Here is a 16,182-nt window from a genome sequence, read left to right as displayed (position 1 = left end):
TTCAACTTAAAAAAATGAAAAGTAATAAAGAGCTTGCATAGGAGGGCCGTGGGGTTTGGGGAAGACCATAGAGTGACCATGTGGATTACGGTGGGTGACTTACTTCTTCTGCTAGCAGTGAAGATGAATTGTCAGGAGTGCATCGTTTTTGTGGCCTTTTGTAACCTTTGAAGGCATCTGGGTGCTTTGGGCAGTCGTGGCTCACATGTGAATCTGTCACCCAGTGTTGCCCAAGTGCTCAGACTGCCTGGCAGTTCCAGGAGCCTGTGACAGCCACCCTCCTGCTGTCTGCTGCAGCCATAGAACTAAATAGATAGGCTGTCCCAGGGGTCGCTACACACCAGTGACATCCTTGGCCACGTGTTGAACGCTGAAACTTGCTTCTGATGCCACAAGTTGTTTTCAATTAGATTGGGGGCTTAGCAGAGGACGGGGAGTCTTCAGGGAGGGGGCAGGCCTCATCCCCTTACCCCGCCGCCCCATCCTGGAGTGCAGCCATTTGGCCTGCGCTGCAGCTGGGGTGAAACAAGCTGAAAAAGAAACACCTACAACATTGTTTTACTGTTGTTACGTTTGTTGTCCTGTGTGTATGTGTGCCCATGAAAGGACGTGTGAGAGCGCTGTAAATGCCCGGTATGCTCACTGTGCTGCTTCGAAATTGTTCTTGTTAGAATAATGTCCTACCTGTGACACTTGTGAAGTCAGCAGAGTGTGCAGCCCGAGCTCTGTCGCCCGTTCCCAGAAGTCGGGGGTGAAACTATATGCACAGGCCACCAATGGCACCGCTCGTAAACGCAGGCACTTGTTAAATCTGTTTGTTTTTATTACACACATCGATCTGCCAGTCGCAATCATGCAGTTATGGACATTTTTCTGCAAGCGCAGCGCTGGTGGCAGTTTTTACGGACAAATTGAGTCATATGGATAATAGTTTAGGAAACTTACCTTATGGACGGATTGGGTTGTTCTGGTACTGGATGGCCTGAGATTTCTAGATGGGTGAAAAGAGGGAATCGAGTCTTGGGGCAAAAAATGGAGTGAGACCTTGAAATGGTGAAATTTAATAAATAAGTTATAGTTATTTCTCATTGGTTTTTAAACTTTTAGCTACAGTTTACACCCCAATCAAAAGGACTAAGAGTAGGGACCAAGCTTGTCACCTTCAGATTTTGACCCTGTGTGGTGTCACTACTAAGAGCCATCCCTGGAATGTGCGACCCATCATTCCCCTTGGATGGGGGTATCCACGAGCAAGGTGAGACTGTCTGAGCCCTGCTGGTGTCAGAATTACCGAGGGCGCTGGTTGAAACCGTGGATTATCGACAGACCTACTGGCTCGGGACCTGGCACCTGTGTCTTTGCGAGCTCCCCAGGGATCCCAGCAGCCCCTAGCGTTAGCGCACCTGTAGGGAGGTCTTCAGCATGGTTGGGATGTGGTCCTTTCCAGCCCAGACGAGTGTCCCTTCCAGAAGGACCTGTTCGCAGCGGCATTGTTCTCAGTATGTGTTTAGGGATATGTGTGTGGTTTTGTAACTCCTCAGAGACGTGGGAATCTCTTTGAATTGCAAACCTAACATGTTATCATAGTGTTACAGTTTTCGGTCTTGTGGTTACAACAGGAGACGCAGATGTTACCAAAACTTTGGCATGAGTTTTACAAACAGATGTCAAGCATGGACTGCCATGTTGTATTTCACCCACATCTTCCTTTTTTTCTCCTGCTCTGGGTAGAAGCACCTCCATGGTCTCTGGTGACGTTCACTTTCGCATACACAACTGCATACATTTTTGTGGAACTGAACTGAGTTTGTATTTAGAAATACAGAGTAGTGAGGGTGAGGGCGCTGGGAGGGGTTCTCATGACGCCATTTACTAGTTGGGTGACTTGAGAAACTCTTCAGCTGTTAACCCCCCAGCCTCCTTCTCCATCAGATGGTGATGACAAGTTCCAGAAGCTTCTGGCCGGTGTGATCATGATATTGCTGATAATAACTTTTATTGGAGGCTTGCTGTGCTGGGTGCTTTAATAGACCGATTTCCACATCCTCACGAGAGAGATGCTGTTAGCATCTTAGCTTTGCAGGTGAGGACACTGGCTCTGGGAGAGTCAAGTGACGTGAACAGGGCACACGGCAGAAGTAGAGTTCTGTGTTCAGGTTTCTTTATAACCCAGTCCAGGCTTTTAACCACTCACCATGCCATGCTCCCGTTGTAATAGTGCAGCAGAAGACCTTTACGAGTCCTTCTGGGGGCAAGACGTGGCCAAGGAAATGTGTGTTAAATTTTAGGAACACCGCTGTGACCAAGCATCGCATTAGCCTTGTGGAGAAAGCCGCGCCCCCACGCGCGTCCCTGCGTGAAGGACTCAGGTCAGACGCTGTAGCAGAGGGCTGAATGCAGGGAGACTGCTGTGCTTTGCCGTTTATCGACAGAGCTCATAGGCACCCACAGCTCGTGTGGGAGTGGCGGGAGGAGAGGTGTGGGGGCCGGGGGGGCAGGCCACCATCCTGAGTGCCAGGCCACATTCTAGGACTTCAGCCACACGCACCATGGCCCTGTGGGCCGGGAACCCACTCCTGATGCAGACGAAAGAGTCTTCCAGAGGCTGTAAGGTTTCTCCAGGTGGCCCGGGGCATTCTGGGCTGAGCAGTGGGGGCTGAGTGGGGGTCGGAGATGTGTGGGGGCTGGAAAGGAAGCTGGAAGTTAGGGCGGCAGCCTGGCGAGCCCCGAGGGCTGTGACAGGGAGGGTGCTGCTCTCTCTGAGCCATGGCCTTGGAGCCTTGTCAGTGGGGACACGGAGCAGTCGGCGCTTCCCATCGGAGCTGCCTGGGATGGGGGAGAGAGGAAGAAGGGGGGGTCGGTGACTGGTGTGAGCAGGCACACGCGGGAAAGCACTGTCCTAAGCAGTATGTCAAATGCAGTGAGGGGACAGTTCGCTGTGGGGTCAGTCCTTTGGGGCTTTCTGACGGAGGGTTGTGCGGGTGAGATGGAGAACGCAGTTTTGGAAGGTGATGGCAGTTTAGCATCACTTTTCTTCATGAGAAAGGAAGGCATGTTCAGTGCGTATGCTGTGTATTCACGTACAGTCAGTCGGCTGGGGAGGGGAGGGTGAGTCAGGCCTGCTTGCCTGGCCAGGCATTTGGGGCCTGGAGCGGACATCGCCTGGCTGTCCTGTTGGCTCAGACTGAAGTGTCAGCGGGCAGCAGTGAGGCTCAGTAACAGGCGCCCCAACCCCAGCCACTTCTCCGTGGGGTGTACCTATACTTTCCTACAAGTAATAGTAGAAGCTTCAGAAAGAAACTGTCAGGTGTGGGGTGTACAGTCACAGCAGCCTGCAAATTCAAGTGTGTGCGGAGTCTCCTGCGGTCCGACCACAAAGTGGTTTCACTGGCATCCTTAGAGCGTTCCTGTGTGAGCCCCCGGGGTGTCACCGAGGCCGCGTCAGGTCTGGCTGCCTTCTCTGCGTTGGACTTCCGCCTGGGAGTGGAAGGGGCTTCTGTTGGTGTTTAGGTGCCATGATTACTGGCTGGCGAGAGGCGGGCGCACTGCTGGCAGTCTGGCCTTTGTTGGGGGTGGGGAGGGGCAGTGGTTGAGGAAAGGTCAGTCCTCTGAGAAAGTGACTTGTGAACGGAGACTTGAAAGGTGAGAGATGGGCGGTCTCTCAGGGAGGTCTGGGGCAGAGCGTTGCGGGGGAGGGATTTCGGTCACATGGGGTGTGGATGGTCACAGGTTGGTGTGTCCGTAGGACCCCCGGACCGACACCGGTGACCCGGAGTGGGGTCCAGATGAGGTGTGTTGAGGCCACCTGGCTTTGCAGGCCTCTCTGCACTCCAGTAGTGGCCAAAGCCAGAACGTGGCAAAGGTCCTTAGAAATGGAGCTTCAAAGTCTCAGGGTCCTGAACTTGTCATGTGGTTAAAATAATGACAACAGTGATGGGCCATGTGTAGAGGTGGGTGACAGGACCGAAGGACAAAGGGGCTCGTGTCCTCAGCAGAGCCCCTGATTGGACTTGTACTCAGTGTTTGCAGCTGCTCTATTAGTAAGGCTTTTCACACTCAACGTGGAGGTTCCTAGAATAACAGGCAAAGAAAGGAAATGATGTATTTGCAGAAGTTCCTGAAGTTAGCCCGGTGTCACAAGAAGAGCCCAGGTGTGCTGTTCTTTATTGCAGAACTTGTGTCTGTCACTGATGTGTTATCAGATTACGCTGTCGGGTCAGATGGATGCGGTGAGTCCTTCCATCACGGAGTTCCGGCACCTTCTCCAGACCATTGGTCTCCAGGCGAGCCGGGGCCTGAGAGCAGGTGCTGGTGGGAACAAAGCCGGCCCGCGGGGATGGCGGCCCGTGGGGTCAACAGAGGGAGACCGTGTTGTGCTGCTCCCGTCATGTTACCATGGCATTTGTTGCAAGAACTGTTAGAACAAATATGCAGGTTCAAAAATTAGTAACTATTCTTAAAATTCAACTTTGCCTACCCTTTGGCCACAGTCAGCTGCTACTGTGGTCGTCTCTTGCCCACCAGGAGGGCAGGCTCTCGAGAGCTCTGTGCTCTCTGTCATTGCACCCAACAGTTTACAGGGACACGGGACTTTCAGTGCTAAAGCAAGGGTCTGGGCAGGCAGCGTGGTTGCCGCCTGGACACTGATCCCGGGGACCTCCGTGACCTTCTTGCTGTCGCTCTACCACCAGCTCGAATCCATGTGAGACTTGAGTCATAATCAGTAGTTTAGTTTTTTTCTACATAAGGATGTGCTTTAAAGACTTCCTCTTAGCTTTTAAAAAAAATTTTGTTTATTTTTGCCATGAGTGTGATTAGAACATTTCCCAGAGCCTCCGTGATTTCCCTCTGGACTGAGGTCACATAGCTGTTCTCGTGGCATTCTCTGCACTGATTGTCACCCCAGAAAGGCCTGCAAAGGTTATGGTTCTAATATCCGCAGTGACTTTTCTGTACATTGAGGTTTCTTGCTAAGAAACCTCTGGGCCCAACATTCTTTTACTCCTAGCCACTGAGTATCATAACTAAAATGGGGTGGATTCTGGAAGGGTTAGTTCAGTAAATATTCTTTCGCAGTGGACAGAAATAAGTGTTTTCCGTCGTTTTGGTGTCAGAAGCAGCCATTTGGTTGTGTCTGACATTCGTGTAGAAACCCCCAGTACTCTTGGAAAACCCAGTTCATGGCTCATGTTCCTGTTCTGTATTGACAGTTGGCTCTCACTATCACCTACACTTCGTTCTGTGTCACTCAGAGTGACGGGACCCTGGCCCAGGCTGCCCGGAGTGGACCTCGTCTGGAAGCTTACCTTCTGCAAACCAGGTGAGTACTGGTGCGTTCCCTGCACCGGGTCCGGCCACCTCTCACACTTGAGGCTGCCCCTTGGGGATCAAACAAAGTGCACGTGGGCTCTAGATTCAGACACAGTTTTCCCTCCCGTGTCTCTCCACCACCGGTGAAGAAGCTGCCTGGCTCCAGCCTCAGCAACCTCAGTGCTTTTGCCCCCACACCCACACAGACTCCTGCCTCTGTCCCCAAGGGTGCCTGGAAGGCACCCTGGGGCTACCTAACCCCACTTCAGACCTAACGGGGCCACGTGCCCAGCATAGGGCGCTGCCTAGGGAGGCCCTAGACGTGGGTGCTCGGTGCTCAGGCACGTGGTCGAGGGAGAGTCAGCCACATACCTCCTCTTTCTTCTTCTGCTGAAGGCCTGGGAATAGAAAAGCTCCAAGGTAACCCCTCCTTCCCACCAGGTCCCAGGTGCAATGAACCCATAAGACTCATTTGGACTCCGCTTTCACCCCAGTGGCCACCCACATCCATTCTGGCACCTTCTCTAGGAGCCTGCATGTCTCTGCTTTGCTCTAAGAGTGAATGGGTGGGAGGCCCTGTCTTCTTGCCAGAGCTCCTCTGCGCCCTAGGGAGCCTCTTCTGACCCAGTCCACACACCGCTAGCTCTCTGCTCCCAGGCACTCTCTGAATCTTTCCTGTGTGCCAGCTTTTCTAGAAGCCTCTGCAGCCCCAGGATGTCTCCCTCCCGTGGGGCCCATCACACGTCCACTTAGGTTTCCACCTGTATGTTTTCATCTCTCGATGCTAGAAGCTCTCCAAAGCCTGGTGTGGGGCTTATACTTGATGGAAAGCCCATGAGAAAACGCCGGGCAGTTTGCTGTGGACTCAGTGTGTCCCCTAAATTCCTTTAGTGAAGCCCTAAGCCCCTAGGAGACTGTATTTGGAGATGGGGCCTTAGGTAGTAATTAAGATTCAGTGAGGTCATGAGGGTGGGGTCTAATCCAATAGGATTGTCAGCTTTATAAGCATGGCGTGGGTGGAGTGGGCTGAGAGAAAGAGAGAGAGCGGTCTCTATTATGTGAGGACACAGGGAGAAGGCGGCCGTCTGCAAACCTGGAAGAGAAGCCTCACCAGATCCGAATCAGCTGGAACCTTGATCTTGGACTTGCCAGCCTCTGGAGCTGTGAGAAAATAAATTTTTGTTGTTTAAGCCCCACTAAGTGTGTGGAATCCCGTTAAGACAGCCTGAGCAGAGAACTGATGCAAGGTGAGGTGCAGGCTCAAGTTGTTTCAAGAGTACACACGCGTTAGGGGTGTGTGCATGAGGTTGGAATTTTGGGGAGGAGGCTACCTTTGTAATCTGACAGTGCTCAAAAGTCATACGGGACTGTTCTCAGGCAACCCAAAAGCATGCGTGTGCACAGGAGTGAAAGGTAACAGTGAGCAGAAACCGGAGTCATCACCAGGGACCCCTATGGTGGCCGAAAGGGGAAATGGCAGGTGAGGCAAGAGATACCCGGAGGGCCAGGGGATGATTGACAGGCCTGGTGTTATTTTGACACTGTCCAGGCACCAGGACAAAGGAGGGCTGGGGAGGAGAGACCAGCTCAAGGACTGGATGGCTGTTTCTTAAGCACAGGAGGGGGTAGAGAGCCAGCCTAGACTTGTTGGTGGGATTGTTTTGTTGGTTGGCTTTGTCTCGAGATTGGTCCATTCAGTCTCTAACTTTGCCTAGATCAAGGAGCAGGGTGTGGAGATCCTGCCGATACCAGCTAGGATTGTGAGAACCACGCCGTTGCTACTTCTCATGCTAAGATGTCTCTCTGAGAATTTGTTGGAGATCTCTGTTGAATTGTGGACCTAGCAAGACATTTCTCACTGGAAGCGGCTGGCCCACTCTTGCGCCAAATTGGCCTGAATTCCATCAGTGCTAATGATGTGGGGACATAAAAAAAGTAGGAGGCTGTTAAATTGACTTCCACCCCAGTCACCAGGTCACGCTGTGTTGTAGATCTGCAGAACGCATCAGATATGTAGGGATTTCTAAGGACTGGGGCAAAGAAAACTTACCTAACGGATGGGCCCGTTTCTGAGCACTGGCCTCTGTGCCCCAACTGTGGGCCAGCACCGTGCCCCTAGAATCTGCTCCGGGCACCAGCTGTAGCAGGAGAGACTGCAGTGGTCCGTCCATGCAGGAGGGGTTGGCATCCTGGGGAGGGAGTGTGGCGTGCATCATAGCTGTTAATACTTAAAATGTGGATTTGAATTCTCTGTTCTGTTTGATTTATTTATCAACACAGCTATGTTTGTTGTTTAATTCCATAGTGAGAGTCTCTAAGAATATGATTAACCTTGAGGGCCATCTTATAATGTAATTATTAATGATTGATTCTGTGTATCCTCGAAATCAATAAGAGGCATAATGGTGTGGTATGTAGTCGGGCTGGGCCCTCCCGTTTCCTGAACATGATTCTGTGACAACAGCAGTATCGGTTTATTCCGCAGCCCAGGCTTGATGAATCTGAAATGTATGATTAGTTTTGTGTAATGATTGTGATTTGCAGTGTTCCTTCTATGACTTGTGTGAATATGGCAAAGAGTGGTAACATGTCCTGCCACTAATAGCCAGGGTGGGGCTGTGTAGTAATTGATCTTCCTGGGAGCTCTGTAATGCAAAAACAATCCAGGCTCTGCCAAGTATATTTTACAAGTGTGCATTGGGCCTTGGGGATGTTATATTGAAAAACCCAATTGTACAGTTACCATGGGAACCCAATTAGAATAGATTGTGTGATTTTTTTGTGTCTTTCATCTTGACCAAAAATCTAATGTATTTTAAATGTTTTCATATGGAATTGCATTCGTACTCTGACTTGCTGTACCAAAGGAATCTTTATATTTTCTTTCTCCCAACTCTAAGCTGAAACAGTGGTATGTTCTCTGGTGGAACTCTGTCAGGAAGTCTAGAGAGATTTAATCAAACTTTTGTGGGAAAGCTTGTACCAGTCGTAGAGGTGGAAGTGGTTGGAAATCATTTCAAAAGCTGGGGAAATGGGTGTTTTCCTGTGATGACAGACAGGCGTCTCACGTGCTCCAGTCGTGTTCCGGGTGTCGGTAGAGCGTATAGGTGTGGTCTTCTGTTCTGCCCCATGTTTACAAGTGGGGGGTTAGATCCCAAAGGCCCCTGGGTTTGGGGGGATGGGGTAGAGAGAACAGAGCAAGGTCTCTGACTACCTCCACGCCAGTGGTCCTACGTGGTTTGGTGTCAGAGACTTTTGATGCCTTTAAAACTCACTGGGGATTTCAAAGCACTTACGTGAGTTATGTGCCAATATTTATCACACTAAATACTGATTTAGACATTGGGAAACATTGAACATTGAGCAATTTAAAAATATTAATTCATTTAAGCAACAGTAACCCTATTATATTTTAATAGAAATAACACTATTATTCTATTTTATCTAGTTATATTTATTAACTATTATATCTAGTTTAGTGAAAAGTAACTATATTCTCCATACAACAAAGTCATGAGATGAGTGGTAGTGGTTTACATTTTTCTCAAATCTTTTAAATAACTGGATTACTAGCATACAGCTAGTTTCTCATATTTGCTTTTCCATCCAATCTATTGTGATATGTTGTTGTGCTTGAAACATGTCATGAAAATCTGGCTTTACACAGATAAGCAACTGGTGAGAGAGGGCATTTTAATAGTTTTTACAGGTAATTGATGATATCCTTCTTTGACACGGGATCAGAACTCAACAAGTGGTAGTTTCTCGAAGGGTCACAGCAGTGTGGACCTTTGTGGTCCATCACGTGAAAATCCATGGGTGTATTTTGCACCTTGAGGCTTTGGAACATCATTTATCGGTCCTTTGGAAAATACTGATTTGCTGAATTATACAGATTTTCCAAATGTTGACCTATTATGACGGCAGTATTCAAAACCATGTTTGTTAATGTCACGACTTTTTTCCTTAGAAAAGTCTTAGAATTGAGAGCCTGTCAAACCATGGTGGTTACAAATTTTCCAGAGTTCTAACCATCACTTAAAGCTCTCGTTTTATTGTTAGCAGTGAATGCAATTCGGATGTGTTACTTACGGTGACAGGCTCACTTTGTTTATTTTTCAGAAAATGCCTGCCGGACACCCAAGTCTGAGTAGGTAGTTAGTCATTCATACCAGTAAAGCTTTTGTTTCGTGGAAAAGTCAGCCAGTTCATCCCAAATCTCCAACCATCACATGGGTGCTTCGCGCTAGGCAAACGTCACTCTTGCTTTGCAACAGAAGTGCTCTGTTGTACCTCCCGTCTGGGCACCGACTGGTATTAGGAAGGGGCAACACTGAATGAAGTTCACGTGTTTGATTGCTTAGTCAGGACATGCGTAAACGCACCTGGCCTCTTTTGTCCTTAACACCGAGCTTGTGTTGGGGAAGGTAGGATGATGGCCTCCATGGTTAGTGCCGCTGCCTTGGTTTTCAGCTGAGTCTGGTGAGACCAACCATTGCTCTGGCGTCTCTGTCTGGCACCCTGGAGTACGGCGATGTTTGCTGTAGCGGCCTCTCACCAGACTCAGCAGTTTTTCCACCTTCGTGCTGTGAGTGCAGTGAGTTATACGCGCTGATTTCTGTAAGTTCAACCAATGTTCCTTCCTGGGTAGTCCCCATTTGGGCTTGATGTGGATTATTTTCATATATTGTTGCACTTCGTTTATTAATATTTTCGAGCACTTGTGTTTCTATGTTCATGAGGGATATCAGTCTGTGGCTTTCTTCTTGTGAGGTGTCTTTCTGGTTCGGTATTAGGGAAATCCTAGACTCATAAAATGAGGCCTCTTTTATTTTCTGGAATCGTTTGTATAGTATTAGTATTCTTGCTTTTTAAAATATTTAATAGGATTTACCAGTGAAGCAAATTTGGAGTGGAGTTTTCTTTGTGGGAAGGGTATTAACTACAGATTCAATTTCTTTAGTTGATAGACTATCATTCGAGTGATTTATTTCTTCCTGAGTTACTTTTTGGTGATTTCTGTGTTTCAGGGAATTTGGCCAGTTCATCTAAGTTGTTGAATTTATTCCCTAAAGTTATATTAATATTCCTTTATCATCCTTTTAGTATCTGTAGGATTTTAAGTCACGCCGTTGTTTTTATTACTGATACTGGTAATTTGTGTTTTCTCTTTTTTCCTAATCGGTCTGGTTGAGGTTTATCTTTTTTTCTTTTTTCAAAGAACCAACATTTGTTACCATTGATTTTCTCTCTCTTGTTTTATATTGACTTCTGCTCTTTGTTACTCCCCTCTTTCTGCCTACTTTGGGCTGCCTTTACTTTCTTTTTGTGGTTTGTTAAGGGGGAGTCGTAGATCGTTAAATTGGGTCCTTTTGTCCTCATCCATATTCACCTCCTAGGAGGCTGGGGGCCAGCGCTGGGCCCTCAGCGCTGGGCATGGCTGTTCCTTGTCTGATCTTGAGCAAAGTGCTTCAGCTCTCTGAGCTTCACGCACCCCTTTCTAGCCCCTCTGCCACCTGTCACCGTGGTTCTCAGGCCTCCTGCTGGCCCTGCCTCCTGGGCTCTGGTAGCACATCTTCCCGTTGTCCCCCGTGCCGAAGGGTGGGAGCAGCTACGTCCTGAGTTGGCTCCTCTTTTCCCATTGGCTTCTCGACTCTCACATTCCCCGTGTCAACCCATTTCCTGTGCTCCAAGGGTTTTCTGCTTAAATTAGATCCCGGGCAATGCCTGGAGAGACGCACAGGTGAGTCTCAGGTCGCAGGTGTTTGGTGAAATTGGTAGAAACAATTTGACCTGGTTAGAAAATTTAATGAACTTTATTTGTAGTTTTGCTCCAAAGAAGGACCATTCCAACTCCACGCGGAGAGGACCAAAACTGGGAAATCAGGGCATCGTGAATTCAGCTGAGTTTTCTCTTGTCATTGTTGCAGTTTTAAATGTGTGGCATCACCAGAAATGCACTCTGCTGAGGGCTGTCATTTTGACATTTTCATGCTGTCAACGATGAGACTGACGGAAGAAGAGTGTACTGCTTCCTGCCAGCACTCACACACCACTGCGTTGGTGCCTCTGCCAGCCCGGCCAACTCAGTTAAATGTCGCACCATGATCACATTAACCCACGTATTGCTGTCTACCTAGCTGTCCAGAGAGCTTTGCAGCTCTGCCTTTGAAAAAGAAATCAGCCAGGGCTGCGCCTTGTCCCGGCTGCTTGCGTAGCTGAAGTGAGCTGTTCAGCACCTGGCACAGCTAGCCTGCTGCTTCAGGCTGTATGTCCCACAGCTGTGTGCACACCTGTGAGCTAAGACTGCATGCATGTCCTCCATAAGTGTGCAAGGTCGTGTGGACAGGTCTGCCTGTACTCTCACCGGTGTCCATGTGAGTGTAAGGGACGCAAATGGCCATAACTGCTGTGATGGTTGCCAAATGCTTCCTACATGAGCGGTGGGCCTTTCACTGGATGGGAATGCCCAAATCCCGTCGGTGACACCAGGACTCTGGAGTTGCTATGGAAGTAAAGGGGGCAATTTAACCTACAAGGGTTTGGTTTACATACATGTTCTCTCTCTGTCTCTCTCTGTCTCTCTCTGTCTCTCTCTGTCTCTCTCTGTCTCTCTCTCTCTCTCTGTCTGTCTCTCTCTCTCTGACACACACACACGCACACACACGCACACACACAGTATGCAATAGGAGACCAACCTGCTTTTCAATCTCAATGATTTATTTATGTTTTGAAAGTTTCTCTTGGCATAATGTTTAGCCTCTAGTAAACGTACTCATTGCTGTAGTCATCAGGTGAACATTTCCAGGCTATGTCCATTTTCCACTTTATGGAATTTCAACTTCAGCACTCTTTACTAATGTGGTCTTCCACATTTTCCTGATGTACTTTTTTCCTCTCTGTCTTTCTTTTCCCTTCCTCCTCTTCTTTCTCCATCCTTCTTCCCTCCTTGTTTCTTGTTTTGCTTTTCATACTTACGTGCTGTCTGACGCCTACTAAAGAACACCTGGATATGTATTGGATACATGGAAATGGTGATCAGGGCTTGTCAGTGTCCCACTGATTTAAGATGTTCACATCGCCAGCTTGTGGGATTCATCTGCGTGTTTTCTCTCCTATCCTGTCCCCCAACTTCACTCTCCCTACCCTACGGTTATCAGTGTCCTGAATTTTCTGTTGATCAGTCTCTTGCTTTGAATGTATATAGTTTTTCCATCTATCTACTCCCTATAGCATCGCATTTGGTGGGGCTCGTGTCGACCTTTGTAAAAGGATATAGCGCCGTCTGAGTATGCTGAGGTGTAGTTCCTGCCTCAGAATTACATTTCTGAGTTTCGTCTGAGCCACTGCATGGAGCTTAGTGTCTGTACATGACAGCATTTCATGGAATGACTCTGCCACCATTTGTGTGTATACTTCCCTAGTCTCCTGTGACGGACTGGGCTCTTGAATTGGTCCTGGTTTTTGGCCGTCACCCACAGCAGCTATGATTGTATATACTGCTCGCACGGCACGTTTGGGACACTTTCTCCTGGGTGTACACTCAAGGGTACAGTTAGGGCACTGTCAGCGTTCAGTGTTCAAGACAATGACTGTTTCGTGAAAATGGCTGAGGCAGATGAGACTCCTTCCTATCAGCTGACGCCCAGCTTTACCAGAACTTCGAATCGCTGAACAGTCGCTCGCCTACTGGGTAGAAAAGCGTATCTCCTTGTGAACTTACCGTTGTCTGATTACCAGGGGGGCTGAGCACCTTTTCATGTTGGCATTCGTGATTCCTCTTCTGCAGAATGACTGTTTATACCCCTTCTGTGTGCATTTCTATTGGGTTCTCTTTTTCTTACTGATGCGTAGCAGCGTTTTCTATATCCTGGACCCTAAGCCTCTGTCAGTCCATGGTGGCAGTGACCTTCTCCCAGCGTATGGCTTTTTCATTTCCTTGCAGCACCTTGTGATGGACAGCTGTCGTTCATTGTTATATAGTTGAACGTAATAGAATTGATGCTTCTTTATCTTTGTCCATTTCTGTGCTAATACTGCACAGCACTAGTTACCATGGCTTTAGGCTAACGCTGGTCCTGGCGGGGTGAGTCCTCACATCCTGCTTGTTCCTGCAGATTTCAGAATGACCATGTCCAAGTCTCAGAAAAAGCCGCTGGGGGTGCACTTGGAGCTAGATTAACGTGGAGAGAATAACCTCCTTGTGGGAGAATCTTCCTTCTCAGGAACAGGCTCTCTGTATGGTTAGTTAGGTTCTCTTTAGTGTCTCTCAGACGTAACTCATTTTTGTTTTGTTTTGTTTTTTTCTCATAAAGAGCTTGTCCATGTTTTACAGTGTTTTCCCCGGGTCCTTGTTGTTTTTATTGTTTTTATTGCTGTTACGATGGTATCTTTTTTTAGGATTAGGTTTTTCTTTATGATTGCTATGTAGAAATGCTATTGATTTTTGTGTGCTCACCTTATTTCTAGTTCCCTTGCTAAATTCTCTTTTTAATTTTAATATATTCTTTGCATATTCTTTGATTTTCTATGTGGACAATAATATCACCTATGAATGAGAATTTGGCTTCTCTCTATTCTGTTGTTTCTTTTACTTCTCGTGTTGGGCTAGCTGGGACCTCCAGCACCAGTTAAGTAAAGATACTGTGATAATTAATATACTTACCTTGTTATTTATTTTAAGGAGAAAGCTGCTAATTTTTCACCACCAAAAATAAGGCTTGCTACAGGGTTTTGGTAAAAAGGAAGTTTCCTTCTCTTCTGGTTGTCTGAGAAAATTTTGAAAATCATTAATGGGCTTTGAATTTTATTAAATTATTTTTCTGTATTAATTGAAATTATTATGACTCTACCTCCCATGTCCGTTAGCGTAGATAATTGCTTTTATAGATTTGTTAATGTTAAATCATTTCTACATTCTGCATTGACCCTTGTGTGGGCTCTAAGCATCATCTTTTAAACACCTGTTGGACCAGGCTTACTGATTTTTTTGTGTAAGATTCTTTTCTCATGTTTATGAATGAGACTGGCATCTTTTTTCCCTTTCTTACAGTGTTCGTGTCTAGTTTGGGTTTCAAAGATAAACTGGCCTCATAGAATGGTTGAGCATTCTCTATTTTTTGTTTTCTGGAAGACTTTAGATTAAAATGATCTTTTCCTTGAAAGTTTGGTGGATTTTACTTGTATAACCTGGTCTATGTGGGAAGACGTTAAAACTAATGATTCAATAGCTTTTGTGGCTATAAGATTATTTGCTTATTTTTCTAGCTCAGTAGGTTAATTGTATTAAGCCAGATTTTCAATTTTTTGAGATGGAAAATTTCTCAAAGTGTTCTCCCATGTTTTAAATCTCTAATTATGTTCCCTATTTTCATTCCTTGTGTAGTTTATCGTTACTTTCTCTCCTTTTAACTTGTTCTGTCTCGTGAGATACTTGCCTGTTTTTGTCGTCTTTAGGAACCAAATTTTGACTGATCTTGTCTGTTGTGTCTTAGATTTATAGCTCTGGGGGTTGATATCTGTCATTTGTTTTGAAAAATTCTCGACTCTCTTCTTCACATATTGCTTTCCTCTCACTCTCCTTTCACTGTGGGATTGGATTCTGGGCGGGGGAGGGGCAGCCCTGTTGACTGCCCCTCGGCTCTAAGGTTCTTGTTTTCTGTCTGTTCCTTTTCTCTTTTGGGCCACAGTTTGCATATTTTCTGTTGGTCTGTCTTGTAGGTCACACACCGTGCTTTCTGCTCTGTCCTGTCTATTAATCTTATCCAGTTATTTCTGTTGTCAAATTTTGTGATTTTTCAGTACTAGGATGTTCATTTCATATTTTAATATGTATTTCAATTCTGTATTTAAAATTCTCCACTGTCTTATTCCTTTGGTCTCTTTCCCTCTTATTTTTAAACAAATCATAATTATTTTAAAGTCCTTGTCTGCTAACCAGTATCTTGGGCATCCATTTTTCTGCTTATATTTTCTGTTTTTTCCCTTCTCTTGATTTTGTAGTGCACATGCACACACACACACACACACGCACACACACACACACACACACCACATGCACACTCATACACATGCAGGATAATATCTGCACATGGGATAATTACAATTTTGTGTTTACCTTTTTCACCTGACCTTTTACGTAAGTGATTATCCATGTTATTAAAATCTCTGCCAATGTTATTTTTCGAGATGGCTCAGTATCCCACTGGAACAAAGTAACCTGCGTTCATTGTTCAGTATTTAGGGCAGCTTCCTATCCGAGGGTCTGTGCTAAAGAATCGATTACAAGTGTGTGCACGCAGATGTTTAACATGGTGTTTCTGAGAACTACACCAGGGAGGGAAGACTTCGGAAGTCTTAGGCGGAGGAACTGTTAACCAGCTTCTCAGCTTCTTCAGTTCAGGGGCCGTGTCTCACACTCGTGGACCCCGGCAGGGTCATGGTCATCGGTAACGGTCATGGCTTCATGCCACGCACCGTCCTCTGCTATGCATGAGGTACTCATGAGTGGGCTGTGTTTACGGTGCGTGTGTGACTTTGAGCTGTGTGGATGGTGGGCTCACACTGCGCGGGGGGCCTGACGTGCTCAGCGACCAGCCCTGTTCTCTAGTTTATCAGGGACATCTCCTCCCTCACTCCTGGGTGGCACCTTCCCTAGTGCGTGCAGTAGCGGGGTGGTGAGCACTGCCAAGCTTTCGGCAATGATAGGAATGTTCTGTATCTCTGCTGTCGGGATGGTAGCTACTAGTCACCGGTGACTGTTTGGCACTTGAAATGTGACCAGTGATACTTGGGGACTGAATTTTTAATTTTATTACATTCTAATTTAAATTTAAACAAGTAGTCCCCTGTGGCTAGTAGCCACCATATGGG

At 47.0% G+C, this 16,182-nt stretch overlaps 1 protein-coding gene across 7 annotated transcripts in view; it reads left to right on the top strand.

The window, feature by feature from the left end:
* The window catches only part of MGMT (O-6-methylguanine-DNA methyltransferase), a 263,434-nt gene that overhangs the window by 2,581 nt on the left and 244,671 nt on the right, over positions 1-16,182 (top strand). For 3 of the 7 annotated variants that reach the window (XM_088791753.1, XM_088791752.1, XM_019728250.3), the window contains exon 2: positions 5,211-5,320. The exons of 1 other annotated variant lie outside the window; for it this stretch is intronic. The gene's annotated coding sequence lies outside the window, so the exon portion shown is untranslated. Of the gene's footprint in view, positions 1-5,210; positions 5,321-6,380; positions 6,558-16,182 lie in introns of all 7 variants that reach the window. 3 more of the 7 variants (XM_074338805.2, XM_074338803.2, XM_088791754.1) reach the window with 3 other exon arrangements.

The sequence above is a fragment of the Rhinolophus sinicus genome, chromosome 15 (genome assembly GCF_057876585.1).
Source record: "Rhinolophus sinicus isolate RSI-liver-muscle chromosome 15, RSI-T2T, whole genome shotgun sequence".
Lineage (NCBI taxonomy): Eukaryota > Metazoa > Chordata > Mammalia > Chiroptera > Rhinolophidae > Rhinolophus > Rhinolophus sinicus.
The sequence above is the reverse complement of the archived record's forward strand: the minus strand, read 5'-3'. Positions and strand labels throughout refer to the sequence as shown.